We start from the raw sequence: 19,582 nt of genomic DNA on the forward strand, positions 1-19,582 counted from the left end.
TGCACTTAATAAAAATGTTGCAAAGATGCAGTTTAGAGTGGACATACCTGTGAAAGCAGTTTGATTCACTATGTTCCTTTATCAATAAAGTAATGGGCCCATTCCTATCTTTGTGAATCTCACTGAACAAAGCATTCTCTCCTCCCCCCCTCCCGCCCCATGAAAGCTTCCCTGTGGTTTGTAAAGCAGAAAGCAATACATCATGTATATGGCTAGAGTAGTTATTGAGCCAATGCCTAATTCGCTCTATAAAAGCAGCAAAGAGGCCTGTGGCACCTTATAGACTAACAGACGTTTAGGAGCATGAGCTTTCATGCCCACTTTGTCGGATGCATGTAGTGGAAATTTCCAGGGGCAGGTATATATATGCAAGCCAGAAGCTTGCACATATATACACACACATATATATATACCTGCCCCTGGAAATTTCCACTACATGCATCCGAGAAAGTGGGTATTCACCCATGAAAGCTCATGCTCCTAAACGTCTGTTAGTCTATAAGATGCCACAGGCCTCTTTGCTGCTTTTACAGATCCAGACTAACACGGCTACCCCTCTGATAAATCGCTCTAGATACCTCCTCCTCTATGGCAAATAACCTTTCTTTACACTGCCAGAGTGAACTTGCATAGAAACTGTGTGATAAAAGTGTTTTCTTTCTCAGTGGAGCAGTTTTGCAGAGACCCAAGTCAGAAATTCTGGTGAAATTTTTGAGTATTTTTCCAAGCAATATAAGTAACAATCTCCAACTCCCCACCTCTTACTTTTTTTAAAGAATGGACAGTAGTATTGAAAAACAATTATGCACTATCTGGAACACATTAGATGTAATCTTGTTATTACTTAAAATACTTGCTTCACCCCTAAGCATTTCCTGTGGTTTGGGTCATTTTTAGAACAATTTTTTTTCCCTTCCATGCTAAAGACATCACTCAACTGCTGTTACTGCAACTGTGTGTGTTCATTGTTGTCTGACCATATTCGGGGCCTGCACTTCCTGTGAGAGGCAGATAAAAACCACATTGGCTGCAATGAAGAGTAGGCACTGACCCATTGCAGAATACTGTAGAGCCAGGCACAGCAGCACAGGCCCTGTTCAGCAGAGCATTTAAGCATCTGCATAAGTCCATCCCTACTCAGCACCAAGCATGTGCTTAAAGTTAACCACGTGCTTGTATTGAATAGGGATGAATTGAGTATCAAATTCCTGAAGAAACATATGCCCTAGTCAAGCTCTTGTAAAAGAAAATTCTTTTTGCAGAGACCCAAGATAAACCCCCTTTATCTCTGGCTGGGTGAAATATACCACCATGCAGTTGAGCAGCACATGCCTAAGTGCCACTTAAGACTTCCACCTCCGCACAAGGTTGCACCCAGGGAGCCCAGCCGTGGGTAAAGGAACTATTGTTTTCATAGCCTCCTTTCAAACCACACATTAAATGAGATTATATGGAACATGCAACTCCTTGGCAGTTTCATCGTCCCAGCCATTGATACTGGCTTTTTCCGATTGGCCATGGCAAAGCCTTCAAGCAGTGAGTTCCTCTCGATGCCCCTTCCAGGGGAGGGAGCTTTTCCTTCCTGGTTTATCATCTTGACAATTCCAGCCTGTCATAAATATTTTGCCATTGAGATAGCGCCCTGCCACAGACTCAAACATCTCATGGAAATTATAACCCAAAATGTGTTATTACATCAGGAGAGAACTGCTGCGCTCCCTCTCCAGCTGTCCCTCTCAACCACCCCAGAGAGCTGCTTGCACTAGTGCAGGATCCTAGATACCATTTCGATGTACTTCAGCACTGCTACACCAGCCCTGGATCTGGGCAGAAGGATCTGCTTGTCTGCGTGCAATTAGAGAGGGGTGGGCGTCTGAGCCTAGAGGCAGTGATCAGGCATTAATCATGCCACAGCAAATAATTCAAAGAACTGTATTTTTTTTCTCCTTGCTTCCCTTAGCTGGCTGATTCATGTCTGCCTCTGGACATCATCTCTGCTGGTGACAGTAAGAACGAACCACCCCTCGCCTACCTCCTCCTTCAGTAAAACTCAGAATCATCATTTGTTTGTTTGTTATTACAGTAGCCCCCCAGAAGACAGCCCTTGCCCCAAGAAGCAGTGTGAACGCACAGATAAAGAACATGCACTGACTGGATGTACATTGGTGGGCAGATTTACTACCTGGGACAGTCCAAATACAGTCTAAATACTCCGGTCAGGTTCCATGGCCTTTTCTTCACAGCAGGTTTCCTTAAATAACAGAAGCCACAAAAGTCTCCAGGTAAGTAAAACAGCACATTTAGCAACAGAGACTTACCCCACTTTCTGAAAACTGAGGAGGGCACTTCCCTGCCCAGTAGGAAACCCTTCCCAGCCATTATAGGACACCCCACCTTCCATGTCCTAGCTACATCCCCCGCTATTGAGGGTAGGCTTTTCCATTTATAGCAGGCATCACTTCCAACCTGGAGTCACATGACCTCTCTGTCATGTGCTCCCGACCTCATAAACTCATAGACTTTAAGGTCAGAACTCAGAAGGGACCATTATAATCTTCTAGTCTGACCTCCTGCACAACGCAGGCCACAGAATTTCACCCACCCACTTCTGTAACAAACCCTGACCTATTTCTGAGCTACTGAAGTCTTCAACTTGTGGTTTAAAGACTTCAAGGTGCAGAGAATCCTCCAGCAAGTGACCCATGCCCCACGCTGCAGAAGAAGGTGAAAAACCCCCAGGGCCTCTGCCAATCTGCCCTGGAGGAAAATTCCTTTCTGACCACAAATAGGGTGATCAGCTAAACCCTGAGCATGTGGGCAAGACTCACCAGCCAACACCCAGGAAAGAATTCTCTGTAGTAACTCAGATCCCACCCCCACCTAGTGTCCCCTCAGTCTCAGAAGCATAAGCCTTAGAACCTGTGCACTGTTACCCAGGAGTCAAGAGGTCTGGGGCTCCATTGCCATGCACCTTGTGTGGTCATTCAGAACAAGCACAAAGTGGGTATGCCTTTTATACTCCCAATGCACCGGTGCACATGGCTGTGCAAGGTACAGGGCAGTGGAGAATCAGGCCCAAGGTTTATAGGGGGCAGTATTGCGGCACAGGTTGCAAAAGGGATAAATACCCAAAGCCATGCTGCCTAGTGACAAGCAGGTGACAGGTTTAGAGGCACTTCATTATACCCTTTAAAATGTCTTTTTAGGTGGGTGAAAGGTGCTGCAGCTTCAGTTACCCTCTGCTTAGGTGGCTCCTTTTTAGCTCACAAGGTCATGTTTCCTAGTCAGTCAGTCACCAAGGTGTGATTGGGTGCATGGTGGGGAATGCAGTTTTTATCATTTCTGTCTCTTATATTCACTTTAAAATTCCTTTGCACCCAGAACATTTTTGGGCAGCTCCTCCAGCCCTGGGAATGGCCAAGCACATAACGATAACTGTGAGTTACACATAAAACTATGCACGTGTTTACATATGAGCATATAGTGAATATCTGCAGAATTATTATGTAAACACCTATAAGCACATCTGCAATCATAAATATATGTGCATAGTGCAGTTGCAGTATGCAAACTTTCTGTGTAGGAAAAGAATTGGGTGAACTAGTCAGTAAACAATTTATCTGGTGAATGGAGCCTCTTTTTCTTTAAGTCAATTATCCACAGACGGATTTGGCTTTTTCACAGCTATTTTTCTTATTTTGAATGATTTAATTGGTAGTTTAGGCTAACGTATTTCAGCCTGTGGGCTGCTTGCAAGCTATTTGCCATTCGGTATAATTGTTCACCTAAGTTACATGGGGCCAGATTTTCAAGAGCTCAGCTCTCATGAAGGCACCAAATTAATTGGCCAGCTTTTCAGAAGAGTTGGGTCCCGAGGCCTTTTAAAAACCTAATTCTGGGTGCTAAGCACTTGAAAATGTGTCCCATGCTGTTGTTCCTGCTTTTTGACTGGGTGTCTCCCACGTTCTTTGGGAGATCCCAAGTCAGTTGCCTGAATACATCTGACATGAATACTTGTGATCTTGTGCAGAGGCACATTTACACGAGTACTTATGATCCTTCCCCTTTCTGGGAATAAAATGGTGCTTGCACAGACGATAGACAGCAAAAAGTAAACAAGTCAATACATGTGAACACCCTCAAAATTAATTAATGCCTTTTATTCAAATGAGACAAGGAGGGTGAGGTAATATCTTTTATTGGATCAACTTCTGTTGGCGAGAGAGCGACAAGCTTTCGAGCCACACGGAGCTCTTCTTCAGGCCTGGGGAAGGTGCTCATAGTGTCGCAGCTAAACACAAGATCACACAGATAGTTTAGCACAAGGAGTTAGGGCATATTCTAGACGTATGTCTACACAGCAAACAGGGCCGGCTCCAGGCACCAGCTTACCAAGCAGGTGCTTGGGGCAGCAACTCCGGAGCGGGGCGGCACTTTAAGGTATTCGGCGGCAATTTGGTGGAGGGTCCCTCACTCCCGCTCGGAGCGAAGGAGCTCCTGCTGAATTGCCGCAGATCGCAATCGTGGTTTTTTGTTGTTTTTTTTAGCTGCTTGGGGCGGCAAAACCCCTGGAGCCGGCCCTGACGGCAAAGACAAACCCGCGGCTGGCCTGTGCCAAATTAAGCGGCCAGCTTTTCAGAAGGGGTCAGTACGTTGGGGCCTGAGGCCTTTTAAAACGACTCAGGCTCGTGGGGCCCAGGCTAACGGGATGTTTCATTGCTGTGCAGATTTCTGGGCTTGGGCTGGAGCCTGAGCTCTGGGACCTTCCCACCCCGCAGGGTCCTAGACCCTGGGCGTCAGCTCAAGCCCAGACATCTACACAGCAATGAAACAGCCCTGCAGCCCGAGGTGGCTAGCATGGGCCAGCTGAGGGTATCTAGTTGCTCTGTAGATACACGCACCCCAAGAGACCAGTCTAACTCCTTGTGCTAAACTAACCATTTGATCTTGTGTTTAGCTGTGACACTCTGAGCACCTCCCCCAGGCCTGAAGAAGAGCTCTGTGTAAGCTCGAAAGCCTGTCCCTTTCACCAACAGAAGTTGGTCCTATAAAAGATATCACCTCACCCACTTTGTCTCTCTAATATGCTGGGACTGACCCAGCTACACCACCACTTTTGTTCATATAAACGTGTGTAACAAAAAGTTAGACCTCCCAATCTGGGCTTTTTCATTAGTCTATCCAACAAGTTTGTCTCTTCTAATTATTCTCTGCTTTCCACTCTTTCCATGTGCTCGCTTCCCCGCTGGAAAGTCCTGGTTGATGTCTGTTAGTATTTCAGACACTCTGCTGGTTACACTTAGCAGGAACGTCTTTGGGGCAGATACAGTGCTCTGCTCTGCTAAGCAAGGCTCTGATCAGCGTTCTCACCCAGGCGGACACTTTCTGCTGGATTTCTCTTTCAATATTTCCACATGCAGCACAGAAATGGCATTTTTCAGCGGCGCATGCTCAGACTACCCCTGCCAACTCTTTTTTCCTTTTTTTTTTCTGGCTACTTTGCACCGATTAAAATGTTCCATGGAGTATTTTTAGATCGGGGCATCTTTTGCAGACCTTGTGACTGCACTAAGGCCTTGGACTGAAACAGCCCTGTTTTCTACTAGCAGTCACATGGGAGCAGATCACGTGGGCACTCCCGATATAGTTAGGGTATCTGGAGCCTTTTCTCTTGTGGCCCTCATTTGACGGATTTTTTTGCCAGTGAGGCTTGCAGAAACTCCCTTTGGAGAGTGGGATAGTATATGCATATAACTGATCAATGGATCCCATCGCTGCACCAAGTCTCAGAACCCCCAGCTCCCCCTTCTCCAGCCGCTGGGGCTGGGGGAAGCAGAACAGGAACTCCCTGATGAGGGTGTTGTGCCAGCCCCTTGGAGCAGCAGGGACTCCCTCAGCAACAGCTGGGATCTGCAGCAGGGCAGGGAGAAGCCCAGCCAGAGCCCCCCGCCTTTCTCAGCACTACCAGAGCCGGCTGGCCCCCTAGAGACACCAGGTCCAAATTCCCCATTCCCTTCCCCACACACGGATTGGCAGAAACAGAACTGGGGGGAAGAGGGTGGACCATGGAGGCGTTGGAACCTTCCTCAGCAATAGCCAAGAGGAGCAGCAGGGGCTTGGCAGGGCAAATCCCAGCTAGTGTGGCCTACCTCCTCCTTCCACTTTTCCTATGCCTTCCTCGCCCTGGGGCACCATCAGACTCATGGTCCAGCTGGCTCAGTATCCTGTCTGTGGGCGAGAGTGGTCAGCACCACATGCTCCAGAGGAAGGCGCAAGAACCCCACAGTCAGCAGATGTGCAATCTGTCCCCATCCAAACTCTTGATAGACATTGGCATAAGCCTTGAAGCAAGAGGTTTTATATCCCTTCCAAATTTTTTATTAGCATTAACTATTATAACTCTGGGTATTCTTGTTAGCCATAAAAGTGTTCAGTTCCTCTTTGAGTCTTGCTCAGTTCTTGGCCTCAATGGCATCATGTGGCAGTCAGTTCCACAGTAAACTATGTGTTGTGTTAAAATATTTTCTTTTCTCACTTTTGCATTTGCCACTTTTCAATGTCAGTGCATGTCCCCTTGTTTTGAGTTCTGAGGCAGGGAGACTCTGCAGACTTCACTACAGTCTGAGCTCTGGACATGATCTTCTGTTGGCAGATTGCTATTCTGCCCCAAACTCTACTCTCAGCCTCCCTTCCCCTGACCTCCATGCTTCTCCCCATTATTATTACTGATTATTTGTATAGTTAGCGCACCTACAAGCCCCATTCATGGACCAGAACCCCACTGTGCTAGGCGCTGCACAAACACAGAACAAAAAGACAGTCCCTGCCCCAAAGAACTTACAGTCTAAGTCAAAGACGAGACAACAGCTGGATACAGACAGACAGGGGAGTACAAGGAAACAATGTGACACTCTTGGGCAGCGGTCCAGCTTAACCTCTCCCCTTTGTCCCTCTCCCCTTCCTTGTTTTTCAATTTGCTCCTACTCATTGCCCGTTTACCTTATTCCAGTCCCACCATACAATAATAATGACAATACATACATTAATTAAATATATACAATCATAGAGAAATGAGAAATGGAGCTAAGAAAACTTATGGCCATTCTAGTAGGGCCGACACCAAAATGTTCACAAATCATAAGTCCGCTTTCACTTCAAAATCATGAACCAGAGCCCAGCACCATGAGATTGGCTTAAATCTGATGGGATTTTAAACAATAATAAATGTGTGTGGGGGGGTGTGTGTCTGTTTGTTTGCCTGCTGTGCCTTTAGGGTTCAAATTTTCAATCTTTTTCCCACAATCATGATGTCTAGAAATGCCCCTCTACCCTTTTAAACAGCAGCTGAGATTCTAAGATAATAACATGACTCCAGGATCTGGGGCTTTAATACAATTCCCAAAATCACAAGTGTTGGCACCCCTGCCATTCTCCCCCAGTCACTTTATTTGCACGTTGTGCTGCTTATCTCCACCATGGGTCGGCTGTTTGTCTCTTTACACTGTAAGCTTTTCAGGGCACGGCCTGCACCGGCCTATGGGTTTGTGCAGCACCCAGCACAATGGGGCTCCTGATCCCAATAGGGCATTAAGTGCTACCACAATATAATACATAATAGCCACATGCTGCATGCAGAATACACCCTTCATTATGAGTTCAAAGGCACAGCGTGGTGGGAAGAGGAAAAGCAAGATCTCCCAGCAGGGCTGATTGTAATAAGCAGAAGCTGAATTAGTCACTGTGAAAGTTTAATCTCTTTAGTCTCTGTGGACACACAAAGTGCTACTTGTTCAGGGCTGTGTAGCTCATATGACCATGTAACGTGCTAAGAACTGATGCTTCAAGCTCCTTGAGAAGAGCAGCGTCATTTCTATGGAGCCATCTGGCTCTCGTTGGTTGGGGGTGGGGGGGAGGCGGCACAGCAGGGTCACATCCTCTAATGCAGCATGCTGGGATGGGTGTGCCCAGAGCAGACTCAGGGGCCATGATTAGTTCGTACCCAGCTCTGGGTATATTTATAGTCTAGGCCAGGCTCACATCTATACAGTCAGGGAAGGAGAAACCAATCCCCCAAATCCTTGCGTAAACCTGAAAGAACATCCAGCTCTGCATTGGGTTGGCCAGTCAGGGGGCCAGGGGCATCACCCCAGTGAGACTCACCTCCCTGGCAATGCCCAAGGCCCTTGCTGTCTCTGGCTGACATTTGTCCTTTTTATTGATTCATTCTAGAGGAAGGATGTCCAGTGGTTAGGGGACTAGCCTAGGACTTGGGAGACCTGGCTCCAGTTCCCTGCTCTGCCAGAGACACTCTGTGTGACCTTGCGCAGCTCTGATGGTATAAACTGTGTCCAGCCTAGGGGTGCTTTGCTGGCACAGTATAAGGTGCAGCACTCCTCATACAGACCTGGCCTGGGTGAGCTCCTAGTTAGACAGGGAGGATAGGGAAGCAACTCAACAACTAACTCAGGACCTGTTATACTGCTAGCTTATGGCTTAGCTGTGAAATGAAAAGCAGTATCTTTGATGTGCTTTTCAACTGCAGAGTTTATTTGACTTCTACCTGGCTTGGTCTCTTGAGATTTAAACAGAAAACAATCTGAAACCCTCTGACTCTAGCGCAGAAAGAAATTAGGGCAAACATATGAGCTGCTAAACTGTTAGTTTTAACAACATCCAGCACTACAGTATTACAGCTAGCAGGTAGGCTGGTTTAGCAGCTACCGGTGTATTTCACATTTCCTTTATTGTTGTAACAGCTGAGCTTTTGTAATGAAAAGCATGACACTGTGCAGCATCACGTCACAGGGAACTCAACAGCAATTTCCCAACAACAGCCACTGCAATGAAGATGGGATAGTGAAACTGCGTTGAATCCCCTGCGTTCCTTGTCCCAGCGCTGGAGTCTTTCTGGGGCCCATTACAGTCATCACTGAAACAGCACTCCAGGGTGGCCCCGCTCGCACTCCTGTACCAAGCCTGGTCACAGAAGGACTTGTAGGAACAAGACTTAATGACGCTATCTGAAAAGAAACACGCGTATAAGCTGTTACATATTGTCATGGCAGTAGGCTACTGTATTGAACAATCTCCTTTTCTCCTGGGATAAGCTGATCTGTCGAGTCCCATCACTGAGTGAGCTAGAGACCTCCTTTATGCTAGAGATGTGGAGTAAAAATGCCACCTTCCCTGCCCCAGAACTGACTCTCCACCAGGAGATACATCAGCTGAGACAGCTGAACAGCAATGCAGTGCTGCACAGTGAGCCTGGGGAATAATCCACAGAACTGGTATGGGTTCAAAGCCCTCCAGAATCAACTCTCACCCATCCCACTGTGCAGTAGGTGGCTAAGTATTGTTCACAGCCACATTGTTTGAAAGGCCAAAGCTGAACAGTGGCAGAGCCCAGCGTAGAATTCTGGCCCATCTGCCTTCCAGCCCTGTGCTCTCTGCTCCACACCACTCTGCTGTCTTTCAGCTCCTGGGTTGGAGGGAACTTTCTGGTGTCAGACTGTTGTTTCTGGAGGACCAGAACAGCGCATCGTAAAGAAGGACTTTCTCTGGGGTGGAAAATTCTTGCTATATATATCTCAGACCAATTGTGATTATTTTACAGGATGTCACTGCCCTGTGCACTCACTACTAAAAGCAGAGAATGCCACCAATACCCACAGCTGCTGCTACTTCTTAACCAGAAGTCAGCATCAGAGCTCCGACGGTGGGCAACAATTATGGAAACTGCTGGGAAAAATCCCAGTTGCACAACAGGCTTCCTACAAACCAGCAGGTGATTGCACACAATCAAGACCAGCACATCTCTGCCTGGGATACAATTACGAAAACACATGAGTTAGGGGTTTGTTATAGAAGTGGATGGGTGAGATTGTATGGCCTGCATTGTGCAGGAAGTCAGACCAGATGATCATAATGGTCCCTTCTGACCTTAAAGTCTATGAGTCTATGAGCTACGGAATTCTTAGTTTCTCCAGAAGAAAATCTAGGGGGAAATGGTGAGATTTTACTTTTGACCAAATTCTCATTAAAATCTCTGTTTCTGCACACAAACCTTCTCCAAGTGAGGATGGATCATTTCCCCCAGCTGTCCTCAGCTGACCTTTAGAAATTCCTATGGCTTTTAGGCTGCTTTCATGCCTTAAGTACTGGAAACATCACCACTTGAATTAAACTGTACATATTTCTGCAAAAGCCAGCGAAAAATAAATACATTCATTTCTTCTGCTCAGACTGTTTATGTTTTCATAGCTGGAAAGGAATATCCTTGAGCCCGGACTATTTTACGTATTCTATTTATTCATCTTTATGTTTTCCTGGAGCTCTCATTGCTGTACTCTCTGAGCTCCTCTAATGGAGTTTTCTGCACATCTCTCAAGAAATACTTTTTCCATTACACTGAGCCACAGTGAGGGTAAGGCCCCGATCCTCCAATGTACTGAGGTATTAAATATTTTTGAGTATCTGGGCCTATGTGACTTGATGAAAGTCCAGCAGTGAATCTGTGACAGAGATTGGAATGGGGCCCAGCTCCTCCAAATTCCTTACCTGCAAGCCAGCCCATCCTTCCTCTGACTGGTTTGTTGAACTAACAGTGTTGCTTGATTTGAATGGCAAAGGCAAGTCCCAGTGGAATGGTATCATACTGACAAAAGCACCCGGTTTTTATGCACACTTCAGTAACGGGAAGTCTTTTAAACAGCCAGGCTCATTGGCCATTGGTAAGCCCACTTACCTAGGGATGTGGTGCATTTTTTGTCACTTGGCTGCAGGAACCACTGGATACAATTCTCTGGCCTGTGCTATGCAGGAAGTCAGCCAAGAAGCTCAGAACTGGTCCCTTCAGGCATTAAAAATCTCTGTATCTATGAGTTTTGGCTCAGCGTAAACGAACCTGCTGATTCAGTGCAGACCAAACCTCATCCTTGTTAAAGCTGAGCTGTGAACTAACCGCAACACACTTTTACTACCTATAAGCCGTCTCAGCATTCTCCTTACTTACCCTCTGCAGTGCATGGAGTCTAAGGCCCCTGCTGAGCACTCTGCTTACTCCCTACCGGCCTAGGAAGCCATGTTAGCTGTTAGGTCATTAACACTTCACTATATTTCTTCTTAGTGGAAACAAAGTCAAGCCAATTCCAGTGCTGTTTCTGGAAAGTCTGCTTAGCCCCAGGAGACTGGCTGTTTGTTTGCTGTAGCATTTCTCCAGCTTGAACATTGACAGCAGCTAGACATTTATTTAGATGTCTCAAACAGGATTTATGGACTTCTGGGATGGCCCAGAACCCAGGACTGCTGTTTTCCATTTGGCCTTCACTGTGACTTCTACTCAAAAGCTTGGAAGTCTTTGCTGAGTCCTTCCAGCATGCTGCTGACGCTGAACTCCCGGTGCCACAGGAGCAGGCTCTGCCAAGCCTCAGTTCTTTGATCTTGCAATCTGGACGAACCCTCCAGCTAATACTGCCTCTGACAAGCCCTTTCTGTGCACCCCCTTCCGTCACAGCAGCAGACTCTGGACATCTGCAGAGAATCCCCTTGGGGAAAGTGCTGCTTCTTTTCCTGGAACCAATTGAAACCTAAAACAAACATTTTAAAAATAAACTCCTTGCTGGGGAAGGTATCCCCTGCTCCGTTCTGAGCTCTTCCTCCTTGGGTTCTGCCGGAGACCCTTTCTCCTCTATAGCATGTATCCATTATTCTAGCTTTTGCTCATTTTGTGGAGACTATTTTTTCTCTGCCCAGAGTCATCCCCATTCTCAGTTACCTTTGCTGGCCTCCTAACCGCAACCCCCCACCCAATTCTCTCACCTCCATCTACTGCTACCTACTCTCCTCATTCTCAGCACCATCTGCCCCTCCCATCTTGCTCCAAATCCAATTCAGAATTGCTCTAATGGCTTTGGAAACACTCTCCCTCACTCCATAGCCACCAGCTTTCCAACTCACTTCTTCCAGCCTGAATCCATCACCCCTCTTTGCTAGCTCTCCACAGGTGATGACTGCACATTCCTGAGTGCTCCCTCATGTCCCTAAAACTCACTTCTCTTCCTCCAAGATACTGTCTTCTCCTTTTAAAGTCTCTTTTCTTTTTAGCTTGCAGCTGACTTTTTTAAAGAAGTAATTGATGCTGCTGCATGTGAAAGTGTTATGTTCCTGGTATATGCACACAGAGAAGTTAGATAAAAACATAAATGCTCTTGCTGGAAGGTTGCAATGTAACATGACTTTATGTCTTAGAATTCAAAACAATAACACCCAAGAACCCCAAAACAGAGAGAGACAAAGCAGGCTGCTCCCTAAAACACAGAGGCACAACTCACTCCACCTTACCTTAGGCTGGCTGCCAGCAGACTCCTGCTGGTAGGCCCAGGTCTCACACTTCCCTTCAGATCCCTAACCTGTAAGCAGGCCCAGAACCTGACCTACACTTGGCAATTTAAAGTGATAGCCTACAATTATAAACAGAGTTTTCAATACACCACATGAAGGTCACATTATAGGAAAAATTTGTGCTGCTCTCTGGAACATGCCTTTTGGGCCTGACTGTGTGTTTGCTCCCCTAGATAGACATTCACTAGCAATTGCTTTGTACTTGTCAATAGGGACTTACCTGTTGCAACGATGGTGGAGCAGGCATCTGCATAGTGAGGACAGCTGTGGGATCCTTGCTGGTTGCAATCATCCTCATTCGATGCAATGCAGCTGTGGCACTTTAGAGCCATCCCTTGGCAAAGAGGACAAGAGAAGAGCATGAGTGGAATTGTGCTGCATGTACTGCAGGCCCAGCCTGCTTTGTGTTGCTTTTCTGATCAAACAGCAAAAGGCCGTATGAGGGTTGTGACACCACACTGCATGTCCGCAGGAAAGCTTGATTGTGGGTACCACTGCATGACTTGTCAGGACCACAAGAGTTCCCATACGGAATCAGAAGCCATAGATCCGTCAAGTCTTACTGCCTGCCGCCAATGACCAATAGCTAATGCTTCAGACAAGGGTCCTCTTTGATCCCTGTGGTGATTGGTTTATGTCCTGATTCAGGAGAGCCAATTATGCGTTATTGTCAGCTACACGAATTAGCAATGCTCATATAATTATCCTGGCCTTTTATCTGTAAACACTTGGAAGATAATAGGGTTATAAGGAATAGCCATCATAGATTTCTCAAGACCAAATCAGGCTAAATCAGCCCAATTTCCTTCTTTCCTAGTGGATGGGCGGGGGGGACAGCAGATGTGATATACCTTGATTTTAGTAAAGCTTTTGACACAGTCCCACATGACATTTTCATGAGCAAACTAGGAAAATGTGGTCTAGATTAACTTACTATCAGGTGGATGCATAACTGGTTGAAAGGCCGGACTCAAAGTGTAGTTATCAATAGTTCACTGTCAAACTGGGAGTTTCTCTTTAGTGTGGTCCTGCAGGGGTATCTATTTAGTGTGGTCCTACAGTGGGTCCCGCACTATTCAATATTTTCATAAATATCTTGGCTAGTGGAGTAGAAAGTACACTTAGAAAACGTGCTGATGACTCAAAGCTAGGAGGGGTTGCAAGCACTTTGAAGGACAGGTTTAGAATTCAAAATGACCTTGACAAATTGGAGAATCGGTCTGAATTCAGCATGATAAAATTCAGTGAAGACAAGTACAAAGTACTTCACCTTGGAAGGAAAAATCAAATGCACAGCTACAGAATGGGGAGTAAGTGGCTAGGCAGTAGTACTGCTGAAAAGAATCTGGTGGTTATAGTGGATCACAAACTGAAAATGAGCCAACTATGTGATGCAGCTGCGAAAAAAAAGCTAATATTCTGGAGTGTATTAATAGGAATGTTGTATGTAAGACAAGGGAGGTAAGTGTCCCATGCTACTTGGCACTGATGAGGCCTCAGTTGGAGTACTGTATTTAATTCCAGGCAGCACACTTTAGGAAAGATGTGGACAAACTGGAGAGAGTTCAGAGGTTATCAACAAAAATTATAAAAAGCTCTGAAAACCCGACCTATGCGGAAAGGCTAAAAAAACTGGGCACGTTTAGTTTTGAGAAAAGAAGATTGAGACTGGACCTGTTAAATAGGTTAAAGGCTGTTCTAAAGAGGACAGTGGTCAATTGTTCTCATGTCCACTGAAGGTAGGAGAAGAAGTAATGGGCTTATTCTGCAGCAAAGGTGACTGAGTTTAGATGTTAGGAAAAGCTTTCTAACTCTCAAGTAAAACTATTTCCCCATGTTTATTTTTCCCCCCTACGGTTCCTCACACCTTCTTGTCAACGGCTGAAAATGGGCCATTTTGATTACCACAAAAAGTTTTTTTTCTCTCCTGCTGGTAATAGCTTACCTTAACGGATCACTCTCGTTAGAGTGTGTATGGTAACACCCATTGTTTCATGTTCTCTGTGTATATATATATCTTCCTACTGTATTTTCCACTACATGCATCCGATGAAGTGGGTTTTAGCCCACGAAAGCTTATGCCCAAATAAATGTGTTAGTCTCTAAGGTGCCACAAGTACTCCTGTTCTTTTTGCAGATACAGACTAACGGGGCTGCTACTCTGAAACTCTCAGGGGAGTTACTCTCTGGAACAGGCTTCCAAGCGAGGTGGTAGAATCCCCAGCACTGGGTCTGGATTTGATGCCCTCGTGAAGGCCCTTCCAGCCCTATAATTCTATGATTTGATTTGATTGTCTCCCACCGCCGTGAATTTACGCGGTAATCTCGTTATCACACAAAACTGTGCCCATAGTAAAGACAATTCTCTCTGCTATGTGACAGGCTTGATTCTGTCAGTCACTGATTGATTGGGAAGAAACACCTGACTGGTGCTTGAGCTAATTAACTGTAACTTTCCTTTGCAGAACCTATCAAAGGTGCTGCTCTCAGGAAGCAGTAAAGGGGAGAAAGTATGAAAGATCATTTATAGCACTATTAATGCACAGCCCGTGTGGTCCAGTGGGTAAGGGCCTTGCTTGGGAGTCAGGAGATGTGAGTGACTTTAAGCATGTCACTTCATCTCCCTCTGTCCCTCACTTTCCCCTGTGTGTGCGAGGGGAAGTGCTTTGAGCCAAGTCTCTCTCACACATGCAAAATATATTCAAAATCTTCCAGAAGTGACTCAAGCTGATGAGAGCAAAGCTAAACCCTCCATTCCTTCCCAGTTCTCGTTCTGCAAAATCTTCCTGACGTTACTCTTTCCCCTATTCCCTTAATCTTACAAATCACCAAAAAGAACATTTTCATTAAAAAAAACAATTAAAATAACCATCTATAACTCTCTGTGGCCTTTTGTGCTAAATTCCGCTCTGATGTAACTGTTTATGGTGGCGTTTTCAGACGGCAACAGGCACAGTATACAAACCTGAACAGCACAGACACCCTTGCAACCAGCAGTTTTACCAGGAAAATCATGGCACAAGAACTGCTGTGATGTTGCCGTGGCCTCTGCCGTTCTCATTGGAGAGTAATAGCTGTAAGAAATGACTTAGCAGGGGCATTAGTGCAGTTCTGGTTTCCAGAGCAAGCAGGGCCTCCCAGAGGATTCAGGGGGCCTGGCGGTCCCGAGGCGGAAGGACCCCCCACCACGGATCTTTGGGGCACTTCGGCAGCGGGTCCTGGAGTGGAAGGACCCCCTGCCGCCAAATTGCCGCCGAAGACCCAGAGCGGAAGAAGCTCTGGGGGCTCGGCCCTCACAGGAGTTTTCCGGGGCCCCAGAGTGAGTGAAGGACCCCGTTCCAGGGACCCTGAAAAACTCTCGTGGGGGCCCCGCAGGGCCCAGGGCAAATTGCCCCACTTGCCGCCCCCCCCCCCCCCCCGGGCAGCCCTGAGCACAAGTGGCATGCTATGGGAAAGGCCCAAATGCCACACAAACTACTCAGGAGCCTGAAGATATGGGTAAATCCAGCCTGTTGGTATATAAGCATGTCAACATGGACTCCGACACTGGGGAGACCTGCCCATTACTCTAACACATCTCTATGAGCTCCTGGGGTAATCCTGCCATGCATTGCTCTCAGGCTTTTGCATGGTGCCTTCCAAAGACCTGAGAAGAAAGCCTTGTGCTAGAGTAGGACATGCCATGGGTTGAGGCTCTCTGCTTTGGAGAATAGGAACAAAGTCCCTCAGTGCTTCACCCAGCAATCGGTGGTGCTCCGGTTGCAGCTTCTCTGACCTCACACCCCCACAGGAGCGCTAACCTCCACCTCCAGAGTATTCTCAGCACCTGCCAGCTGTGCACACAGCAGAGTGTTTGGAGCTTAAATCCATAACCTCAGGATTGGCCCAAACACGGACATGCTTGCATTATGACATACGGCATGCACATTGGATATGTTGTGCATTTGAATGAATGAAGCTCTGTCGCATGTAGCACCTTGCCTTATAAGCTGCATCCCAGTGTGCTGTACAGGAAGAGATTAAACACAGGGTTAAAATGATTGTGGAGCATCACCTGCTCACATAGACCCGCTGAGAAGGTGCTAACATGTTTGTGTCACTTGAGGACAAGAGACTTTAAAGCACGACACTGGTTTACAACACCTGCAGACCAAAAACCTCAACAAAAACTAAAGAATCCCATCTGAGTCTAAACCTTGGTATCTACAAGTGTTTGATATTGAACCATCCCTACCGAGATGATATTTATGTGGTCAGCTGTACCTCATGCCAGTACCCATGTTCTCAGCTGAACAGAGCCCTCTTGTGGCCAGAAAAAGAGCTCAGGATACCACTGGGAGAGCAGCTGGGTTTGAATAATCTTGGCTGCCTATTCTGTTGTTGCTGCTGCTGCTGTGTTACGAGGTTCACCTCAAAGGAAGCGAGGGACTGGATTTCACAAGGGAAATGGGACCGTAACGGGGCCAAATGACAGTAAACACTAACCATTCTTTCCAAGAAACAGTATAGTCCAATTCATAGAGCTCTGGCTCGTTCTCTGTAGTGCCAGCGCAGTGCAGGTGAGTCCTGAAAACCCAACTATTCTGCATGGAACCACTTGGAGGATTGGTGGTGCCACCCTCCTGTGAAATGGCAGCGTGTGCACCCTCTCTGTCGGGGAGAAATTCTGTAGTCAGTGGGAGCGTGGCTTGTGTAAAGACTGGGTCAATATTGAGTATGGACATCAGGATTTGGCCTTAGAGACATGGATATGCCCCTGGCCAGTGCTCCTGGCTGTATCCTGGCCCCCATATATGCACTGTCCTTCCCTCCCCCAGCATGTGCACCTGTCTGTATCCTGCCTCCTCACCCCTGCCTCCCAGCATATGAACAGATGGATACGACCTTCCCGCCCCACCGGTATAGGCAGAATTCTATGCTGGTCCCACATACTGCACAGAGATCTAACTTTCACCTGTCTGTGAGAGAGGAGAACATTTTAAAATATCAGCCATTGCAAATCGCAACATCTCTACAACTTAGTGCACAACACGAACGACCCTTACGGCAGTAACAAGTTTCTATCTGCAGTTCCAGCCATCCCTTCTGAACACTGCAGTGTGAATCTGGTTACGTTTACAGAGGCTCTTGCCTCATTGTTTTAAGGTGTCACCCGCTCGCAAACCAAACAGCTCCTTGGTTTCTATCTAATTGTATCTCCCCAGGACGTCAACGAAGAGGTTCTCCTAGCCCACCGAGATGACTGCTAGCCCAGTCTGGGGAAGCAGAGTGAGGCTTCCAATCCTCCATTGGAGAAGTGGACAGATAAGACTCCCCGCCGTCACTGCCTGAATGGGAAGGGAGCTGGCAGGAAGAGAGAACTCTTGACGGGCCTTTCCTGCTGGGAGGAGAAAACATCCCTGGAAATGGTGCAGAACAGCCTCTAGTGAATGAATAAAAAACGCCAGCGTCTGTTCAATGAGGTTGTCTAATAGCTCGTCGTACCCTTCTAGCCTGGCTGCCTTTGGTTTTGCCGAGAAGCAAGTAATAACGCCGCCCTAGACTATAGGACCCGTAAGTCTATATAACAACACACTCTACACCATGGCATGGCACTTTCAGCTGCAAAACAGCTGCTCTGCCTCCCTGCTTCAAAGTAGCTTTTCAAAGAAATGATACCAGAGAGCAAAGTTTTAAACTTGCAACCAACATCCTAGCAATGAAAACATCACCCTCATCAGGGAACAACTTGGTTGATCCAGATCTCCAAAACATAAGGAACCAGCCATTTCTCTTGGGAGAAGCTAGTTCTGGAGTTTCCATATGGTGCAAAGTGGATTTTACGCCTGCATTTCAAACATCCTGAAGAGGAAAGTGTGAAGGGAGGTTATTTCCCTTTGAGCCCTCTCCGAAAGAGAAGGCACTTTCCTCTGAACGAAAGTGAATTCTCTGCTGGGGAAGAAACGCACTGTCCGATAGGTGAGGTATTACGCTCTATAGAGATGAAACAGGGCATAAGACAGACAGATAAGCTGGCAGCTAACAAGCAGTGCAGAGTTATGCCAAGAGCTGTTTCTTCTACCATCAATTCCCACTACATGGCACTTACTTTCTGCTGCCAGGGACATGAAGATGACCAGTGCCAGGAGGGTCTTCATAGCAGACATTTCCTGGAGTCTCTGGAATGTTCAGGACAATTTCTGGTGTGTAGTAAGGTCTTCCAAGTAATCTGCCAGAGTGATGGGCTCAGCTGTCCAAGGATAACATACTTAGTGCACAATCTGTGGTTAATACCTTCTTAGCCACATAGGACAAGAGGCAGCATCCAAGGGCACTGCCAGACCTGCATACAGGGAAGGGTTGACTGTAGGCTGTACTCTGGGTATCTCAAGGCATAACTTAGTTTTCAAGGATTTTTTATCCTGTGAAAGAATAAATCAGGAACAGTCAGTGACTTACTTAATGTACCACGGGTGGCTTTGGAGGGACCTCGGTTTTAGCAAAGCACCTGACCACAATATTCTTCCATCAATTTAGACGTAAGCTCCTTAGGGCAGAAACTTTGTCTTTGTGCCTGTCAGTAGAATGTCTGGTACAGGTAGCACTATACAAAAGATAAATGATAATGGTACGCCTGGCTTGGATGAGTACCCCGTCCCTGTCACCTCTAATCTCTAGAAAGCACAATTCAGATACTTCTCCTCTGAGTGAGTAGGTATTGGGTGAAAACAGGCTCATTCAGATGACCAAGGTCTATCTCCAAACCACTTCTTATAATCACAATGAAAAACAATCCCACAGGCAGGAACTGAAAGTGAGGTTCCCTACCTTTATCGGGGTTACCCCTGGATCAAGGGTTGGAATAACACATTCAGAGAGATGCAGCACTGTCTAGTGGTTCATGCAGGCAATTCTGAGACAGAATACCCACAAGCTAATCCTGTACCACTGTGACCTTGGCCAAACTCAGATAATGTCTCTGTGTCTCAATTTTCCCACCTGTTCAAAGAAAAGGGGGAACAGTGACACTGCTCTGCTCTTGCCAAAGCATTCTGAGATCCTCACACAGAGAGGAAAAATATCAATGATCATTTATTTAAATCCATTTAACATGTACCTCCCCATTGCTCTGGTTGCACATATGAGATTTACTACCCAGGTCCAGCAAACTACACAAGCTTGTTTCCAATCTGGGAAACTCTAG

Source organism: Mauremys mutica, chromosome 2 (assembly GCF_020497125.1).
Source record: "Mauremys mutica isolate MM-2020 ecotype Southern chromosome 2, ASM2049712v1, whole genome shotgun sequence".
NCBI lineage: Eukaryota > Metazoa > Chordata > Testudines > Geoemydidae > Mauremys > Mauremys mutica.